Here is an 8491-nt window from a genome sequence, read left to right as displayed (position 1 = left end):
CCAGCTCTGAAACTCAGGTGGAAGTGGGCAGGGGAGGGGAATTCCAGCTCACCAACTTGCCAAGAGGCTCCTCTACCATGGGAAGGAGCCAGAGGTGCAGTCATTGAGGCTGGTGGACTAAATTGGGAAAAGCTCTGCATTTGGGGGTGCACATTGTTTCCCTGGCCAGCAGGGGAGTGAGGGGCTCCCCAGCTGCAGCTCCTCCTGTTCCCTGCCTGCAGCACTGGCTCTTGCCTGTTCCCTTGCCCACTGGAGACCACCCTCCAGCCCTCTCCCAGTGTTTTGTGGGTGCAGCTCAGCTGGAGAACGTGCTGTTCCTTGGTGTGGAATATCTCTTTGGCCAGCCTGGGTCAGCTGTTCCAGCCCTGCTTCCCCCAGTTGCTGTGCCCCTCCTTGCTGGCAGAGCACGGGACACACAAAGTCCTTGGCTTAGGGTAAGCACTGCTCAGCAACACCAAAACATCGGTGTGTTATCAGCATTATTCTCATCCCAGATCCCAAACACGGCCCTGTACCAGCTACTGGGGAGAGAACTGGCTCTGTCCCAGCTGAAACCAGGACACCTGCAAGGCCCCGAGTGCTGAGCTGTGGTGGGGCTGCAGGTGGGTGGTGAGTGGTGCTGGGTCAGCCCTCGGAGCCAGGGCAGCTCCTGCTGCTGTTCCTCAGCTTTCCCTTTCACACCCCCATGGAGCGCTGTGGGTTCTGTCTGGGGATGTGTGGCACCCAACCAGCTGTGATCCACAGGGCTGCCTTCCTCAGCCCCCCTTCCTTTTGGGGGACAGACCCATGCCTGACCAGCTCAGGCAAGGGAGGAGTAGGAAAAGCACCTTTGTAGGAGAAGATGTGGCAGGGCTGGAGGTGGCTGAGCCCGGCCCCACGCCCGGCAGTGCAGGATGTTGCCCAGACAGGTCTGTGGAGCCACAGCTCAGCCTCGCTCTGCCTCTGCCTCGGCAGCCCCAGCCCCACTTTCATCTCCCCGGGCTTTCATCTCGTGTTTACTTGCTCCAGAGCTGCAGCTGTAGTGCTGCAGGGAGCAGGCAGCTGTGAGCCCCTGGGGCTGAGCCCCCAGGGCTGAGTTCCCAGTGCTGAGCCCCCAGGGCTGAGCACCCCAAACTGCAGCCCCAGCACTGAGCACCACAAGCTGAGCCCACCCAAACTGAGCCCCCGAGCTGAGCCCAGCCTGGCCAGGGGGTTGAGCCTTGACCAGGACCTCTGGGTACTTTCACCGCTCATCCCCCTGACACTGGTTGGGTGCAGAGGCATCACAAAGGCTGTGCTGAGAACCCAGAGAACAGCTTTGCAGATCTGCACTGCAGGGCCTGGGCTGAGCAGGTAAAGTGCCCAGGGCTCCAGCAGCCTCCCCTCTGCGGGGCTGATCCCTTCCCAAAAAGCACAGATGGCATCTGCCCTGGAGCTGGAGCGGGCACAGGCTGGCAGCACAGAGGGGGCTGTGGCTGCCGTATGTTCCGAGGGAAATGCTCCTTTCCTGTGCTTCAGAGCAGGGTCTCCTGCTGCTCCCAGGAAGCCGTGGCTCATCATGATCCTCCCCTGCTGGGTTTCTCCATCCCCTGAGCCCTCAGGAGCTTCAAGGCCTCAGTTCTGCCATGAATCTGGATCCTGCCAACAACATCGGTTTGTCACAGATGAGGGATTTAGGGTCACTCAAAGAGTCACTGTCAACTCTGTTAGCAAAAGTTATTTTAATATGAATCTATGAAAGTGTGATTTAACAGGGTACAATGAGGAGGTTCCCTCTGGTACTTCCCTCTGGTACATGGGTGTAAAAGACTAAGGAAAATCAAGTTGGAATTGAGCTGGAATGATTTACACTGAGACTGAGGATATAAAAGGGTAAGAGAGACCCTTCTGTTGAGTACAAGGTTCAGACAAGCTGAACTGCTTCCTAAACTCCTGATGGACGTTAGGTACAGCCCAGTGGTTCGCATTTGAAAGAATTAAATACACGGATTTCATTGGTGTTAATTCAGGGTGTTGTCAGGAACTTGCCGGGGAGCTGTTCCAAGTAAGGGTCTCTCCACCTTGGATGGGGAAGGATCTCTCAGTCTCATCCCAAACCCTGAGATGTGTCCCACCTGCAGAGCAGGTCACAGATGTGCAGTCCAGCTGCAGATTAGGGGGAACTCAAACTGGACTTCCAAAGATCTGTTGTTGGTAGAAAGGTTTCTGTTCCTTAGGGCACAGCTCAGGAAGTGTCCCTGCTCCAGGACACCACGGCACAGTCACTGCCAGGCAGGGAGAGCTCAAGGCACACACTGGTGCCTTGCTGGCAGGGGGATGGGGTGAAGCAGCTGGCTCACAGGGGAAAGTGCAGGAGGCTCCTCGTACCCACAACTTTCATTGTTCCTTGATAAATAAGTCTTGGAAAAGCCACCTGCTCTCCATGTGTTAATCCCACACAAGGTTCTGAGCTCACAAGCATCGATGCTCCCTGGGGCTCTTCGCTCCTTCATGGGTTTCCTGGACTTCTTGGCCTGCTCTGGCCTTTTCCTCCTCTGGATCCCAGGCCAGACCCTTGTTGGGTTGGTGGAAGGGTTGAGCCCATCTGTCATGAGTCCCATCAGGGTTTGCTTAGAGTGGGAAGCTGGGGAGTGGGGGCAGCCTTTGCAGGGACCCTTGGAAAGCAGCCAAGGGGGAGCAGGGGCTCAGGGTCTCCTGTGGCCCCTGTGGCTGTGTGTCTGGGGGGGCTGAGGGTCTCCTGTGGCCCCTGTGGCTGTGTGTCTGGGGGGTCTGTGCCAGAGCTGTGTCCTGCTGTGTGAGGACAGGGGTGTCCCCACCTGCCACCACCTCCCTGCTCAGAGCATTGCTGGGGCTGTGCTGTGACAGAAGGATGTCCTTACACTGCCCTGCCCTGCCCCTCCAGCCCTGGGCATTGTCCCAGAGACAGCAGGGGGACCCCTCCAGAGGGGCCGTGGGGCCCATGGGCCTATGGACTGTGTGCCCATCCCCAGGAGGTGCTGCCTCATTCCATGCACCTTTTGAGTTGGGGAAACAGGAGCACAGGTGGCACAGGAGATGTCCCTGCACAGCTCTGCTGTCACACTCAGCCCCCCACACCCTGGGAGTGCCTCTGTCCCTCATCCCTGCACGGGCAGTGGACACTTTCCAAGCTCTGAAATGTGCTTTTTGTTTGTTCTGTGTTCCCTGGACAGCTGATGCTTCTGGAGCCAGATTCCCCAGGGTCCCTGGCAGCCCCCCAGCCCTGATCTGTGCCCACCTCCTCCCTGCAGGGCCCTGGGTTTGCTCTGCTCCAGTTTTGGGCTCCATGGAGGAGGTGACAGCCGTTGCTGGGACAAGGGAACAGTCACCAGCATGGCACGTGCTCCCTCTGCCTTGTATGGCACAGGCCAGGCCGGGAGCCAGCAGCTCCAGGAACATGGGCAGGACCTGGAATGCTTCTGGGAAAATGCTGGAGCAGGGAGGACATGTCCCATCCGCGTGGTGACACTGATACCCAGGGCACCTGCTGCTCTGGCCCCACGGGGATGGCAGCTCCCTCCTCACCCGCTGCCTCACCAGGAGAAGGGGCCCCAGGATCATTTTTGCTCCTGGTGAACAAATCCCTGCTAACCCCAGAGGCTGCAAGCGCTGACGTCCTCCAGCACGGGGTGTGCAGGCCCTGCTGTGGTTTTGGTGCCCTTTCCAAGGGAGCAGGGGGAATTTTTTGATGGTTTGGGAGTTTTTCTGCTCCTTCTAAGAAAATGTGCAACGTGCCAGCCTGCACCTCTTCCTGCCACGTCCCTGGGCTTCCCCAGAGTGACCCAGCTGCAGGGGCTCAGGGCTGCTGCTGCGGATTTCCCCCTGCCCAGGGAATTGGGAGGGTGGAGGAGGGTGACAAGAGCCTGGGATGTTTGAAGTCCTCCTGGAAATGCTTCTCCCATTTGCTGCTCTCCGCTAAGACAGGACTCCCACTGTGGCACAGCATGAGCCCTGTCCCTGCCCTTCTCCCAGCCACCCCAAAACCACAGCTCCTGCAGCTCCTGCCCCTTGTTTTGGGGGCTGCAGAGATTTCCCTCCTGGAGGACTTGATTCCATCTTTCCAGTAGATCCCTGGGCCAAGCCCCATCCCAGTCCCACCATCTCCATGTCCTTGTCCCCTGGGTTTTGGCTGGTGTGGTGTCAGGGACTGGACGATGGGGGAGGGAGGATGCTCGCCACTGAGCTGGCACCTCCCTTGAAGGACTTTTTGGGGGTGAAACCAGGGTGTGTTTGCACCCTCCCTCAGGACACACTCCCCTGCAGCTTTTGTGCTGGGTTCCAGCTACTCTCTCCCCTTATGGCACCTCTTGCAGCTGGGGAACGACGCCACCATCCCCCTCCTTGTGGCCCCTCTCGCTCTGCCTGTCCCCCTGCTGTCCTGGGACATGCTGGGCAGCTCTGCTGGGGGCTGCTGGGCAAGGGGGCAGCCCTCAAATGGGGGGGTGAAGCAGGAGCTGGGAAAGCCAAGCAGGGCCCACCCCAGCCCCGTCCCTGCAGGGTGGGGACTGAGGGACCAAGGCCGTGTCCTTGGGAGAGCCCCACGGTGGCAGGGGGGGGACTTGGGGTGCACTGGAGGCCTGGCAGGAGCTGCCAAAACTTCCCAGTGGCTTCAAGGTGAGGAGGAAATCCAGGGTCCACCAGCACAGGAACCAGCTCGGCCGTGAGCCCTTGTGTGCCCTGGGCAGGGGGGGAGGGGTGTCCCCTGTGTCCCCGTGTCCCTCCCATCCCTCCTGTCCCACCCCAGCGCCAGGAGTGTCAAACCTCCGATTTCTGCCCAGCAGGAAATTCCAGGATTTTTGCAGGATTTTTTCATTTGACACAGAGCCAGGGCTCCAAATCCTCCTGCTTCCAGGGGCGGGAAGCTGGGCCCTCCTTGGGCCGGGGAAGTAACACACGGAAAAAAAAAAAAAAAAGGTTTATTTATTTTCCCTTCCAAAGCAGAGCAGTGGGGTGGGAGGGGAAGCCCTGCAGAGCCCCGAGCAGTGCCTGCCCACACTGGGGCGCATCCTGGGGGGTGGGCAGCCGCGAGTGGCTCAGGGCACAGAGGGGTGACAGGGTGGCCACGATGCCTCCGGCCCCCGCCGCTCCCTCTGCTCCCTGGCCAACAATAGCCGCCTTCCGGCACAGCCCCGCGCACTTTCCTGTTTTCCCTCGGCCGGTCTTGGAGTGTGGGGCTCCAACAGCTCTTGGAGACCCCACAAGATTGTGAGTCCTGGTATGGGGACAGGTGACACCTTGGGGACACAGCAGGGAGCTCACCATGAGTGGATCCTGGGGAGAACTGGGACATGGGGAATTCACTGCTGCCAGCCCCAGGTTTGCACCCCTGGGATGTGATCAGGAGCAGAGAGGGGGCTCAGATGTATCGAAATTCGCGTTTCCCTGAAAAAAACACTGGGAAGGCCTGAGCTGTGCTCTGTGAGCTGCCAGCCCCGCCAGGGGCCATTTCCACTGTCCACGGGCACGGGAGCAGCCAGTGCAGGGACCTGGGGGCCAGGCTGGGCCCCGGGGGGGGATTTGGCTGCATCCTGTGTCCAGCGGGAGAGGGGGAGAGGGAGAGCCCTGGTCCCGTGGGGGAAACAGCGGTGGTACCCTGGGATGAGCACGTGTGGGCACAAACAACACATGGAAACAGCGGTGGTACCCTGGGATGAGCACGTGTGGGCACAAAACAACACACGGTCACACGTAGGTGTGTCTGTGCTCGTGCAAACACCCCCTGGGCCGTGCTCTGGCCTTGCACACGCGTGTGTGGTTTTGTGCACATTCCCTGGCAGCCAATCCCACAGGGACCAGCACGGGGAAGGGGAGCCTTGGGAAGAAGAGCCTGTTCTGGTGTCCCTGTGCCCAGCGCTGCTGCCACACGAGGCTGGAAACCTCCCCTTGAGTGTGCACGGAGTGTGTGCGACCAGCACAGGGGACAAACACGCAAAGGTCACACCAGGACCCCACAGGGAGCAGGGGTGGGCGCTGGGCACACCCTGGGTGTGCACAGAGGGCACGGTGACATGTGGGGACATGCAGGGGACACGCAGGGGACATGCAGGTAGAGTGACTCGCAGCCAGCACACAGCACCCGTGGCACACACGGTGGACACGCTGGCACTGCCCCAGCTGACACACCCCAGGGACCCCCCATGGGCCGGGTGAGCCCCAGCCCAGCCCCGGGGGTCCCCCCACGCCAGGCACCCCTGGTGGCCCCAGGGCTGTGGGCCCGGCTGTGCTGCCCGGTCACTCCCGGCTCTCGGTCCTGTGGTGGCAGGCACGATTTGGGAATGCCCCAGGAGGGGAAGGGACCGTCCCTGTCCCCCTGCGGAGCCCCCAGCAGTGGGGGCACCACCACTCACCCCCCCCCCCCCGTCCGGATTAATTGGGGAGCCCTCATTAGCGGCACCAACAAACAAAGGCCCGGGCAGGGGCAGGCCGGTGTGCGGGACGCAGGAGGAGCCATTAGGGCCGGGAAAAGCAGGAATTTGGCAGGTTTGGGGGGGTGGCCAGGACCCCACCCTGGGGACCCCACACCGGGCTGGCAGCGGGCTTTGGGGCGATGCGCATCCCCCAAACACCCCCAGGAGCGGGGGAGAGCAGGGTGGGGAGGCAGAGCGGGGCCGGGGCGCTGGGAGGGGGGGGCGGTGCCGATGGGGAGGGGAAGGGTCCGGAGGGGGGGTGGTCTGGGAGTGGGGGGGGGTCTCCATGGCACTGGAGGATGGGGGGGGTCCGGGGGTGCCAATGGTGGCGGGGGCGGCTCCGGGGGTGCCGATGGCTGAGGGGGGGCCTGGGAGTGCCGTGGCAGTGAGGGGCGTCCAGGGGTGCCGATATCGGCGAGGGGAGGGTCCGGGGGTGCCCCTGATGGCGGCGAGGGGGGTCTGGAGGTGCCGATGGCAATAATGGGGGCGTCCCCAATAATGGGGTGGCGATGGAGGCGACGGGGGGGTCCAGGAGTGCCGAGAGTGTTGGGGGGGGGTCCGGGGTGCCGTGGGGGTGACAGGGGGGTCCGGGATGCCGGTGGCGCTGACGGGGGGGTTCGGGGTGCCGGTGGTGGTGACGGAGGGGGTCCGGGATGCTGGTGGCGGTGACGGGGGGGTTCGGGGTGCTGGTGGCGGTGACGGGGGGGTCCGGGGTGCCGTGGCGGTGACGGGGGGGTTCGGGGTGCCGGTGGCGGTGACGGGGGGGTTCGGGGTGCTGGTGGCGGTGACGGGGGGGTTCGGGGTGCCGGTGGCGGTGACGGGGGGGTTCGGGGTGCCGGTGGCGGTGACGGGGGGGTCCGGGGTGCCGTGGCGGCCGCGGGCGCAGCCAATGCGCGGGGCGGGCGGTGAAGTCACCGCGGTGCCGCAGCCATCGGCCCCGGCGCAGCCGCTGCGCGCAACGAGCGCGTCTGCTCTGAGCCTCGCTGGCGTCACACGGCGGGGGGGGACAGGACAGGACAGGACAGGACAGTGGCACACACGCGTGGGGAGGGGCTCCCACGGGGTCACCGCGCCGGGAGGGGGTCCTGCTCCCTACCCTGCTCCCACCGCCACTGGTCTGGTGGCCCGCGGGGACAGACGGACGTGACCCCCCCTGCTCTGCTTCCCCAACCCCCCAACCGGTGCAGGCCGGGCTGAGCTCTGCCCCACTCGTGACCTGAGTGGGCTGGGGGGCTCAGGGGGCTCCCTCTCCCCTGCCACCAGGTCCTGAACACGGAGCCGGAGTGTCCTTGTCCCGGTGCAGGGGGGTCCCCAAGAGGTGTCCCTGTCCCCATCCCTGTGCCCAAGCGTGTCTGAAGGGGGAGGGGGGAATTGGGGTGCCTGGGGGGGGGGGCATTGTCCCCTAAAATAGTGCGGGGGGGTCTGAGGGATGCGGGGGTTGCTCTCCCCCACCCCTGCACCTTCAGTGGGTGCAATTTGGGGGGGACTGGGGCTGTCCCTGTGTCTGGGTGCAACACAGGGGGGTGACAGGGGGGTGTCCATGTGCCTGGGCGCAGCGCAGGGGGGTGACAGGGGGGTGCAGCACAGGGGGTGCCAGGTATGGGGGTGCAGGGACCCTCCCGAGGAGTGTCCCCAGCCTCCCCCGCAGCACAGGAGGGTGCCGGGGGGGTCCCGGTGCCCGGAGCAGCGCAGAGGGTGCCCCGGTGCAGAGAGGGGGGTACCCGAGGGGGGTGCGGTGTTGCCAGAGGGGATCCGGGGGGGTAAGGTCCCGGGTGGGTGCCCGAGAGGGGGTGTGGGTGGTCCCGGGGGGCGTTTGGGGTATCCCCTTAGGGAGGCTGTTTCCCCAGTGAGTGCCCAGGGGGGTCTTTGTGTCTCCAGGAGGAATTGGGATGTCCGGGGGGGCTGTTTGCGTATCCGGGGGGGGCGTTTGTGTCCCCCGGTGCTGCACGGGGGGTGTTTCTGTCCGGGGGCGGGGGGTGCGCTGGGGGAGGTGTTGCTGTCCCTGTGCCCGGGGCTCTGGGGTGTCCTGGGGGGGCTGTTTGTGTGCCCGGGGAGGGGGGACTGTGTCTGTCCTCGGGGGGGAACGT

This window comes from Fringilla coelebs, assembly GCF_963513975.1.
Source record: "Fringilla coelebs genome assembly, chromosome: 24".
In the NCBI taxonomy this organism is placed as follows: Eukaryota; Metazoa; Chordata; class Aves; order Passeriformes; family Fringillidae; genus Fringilla; species Fringilla coelebs.
This window is presented reverse-complemented; position numbering follows the sequence as displayed.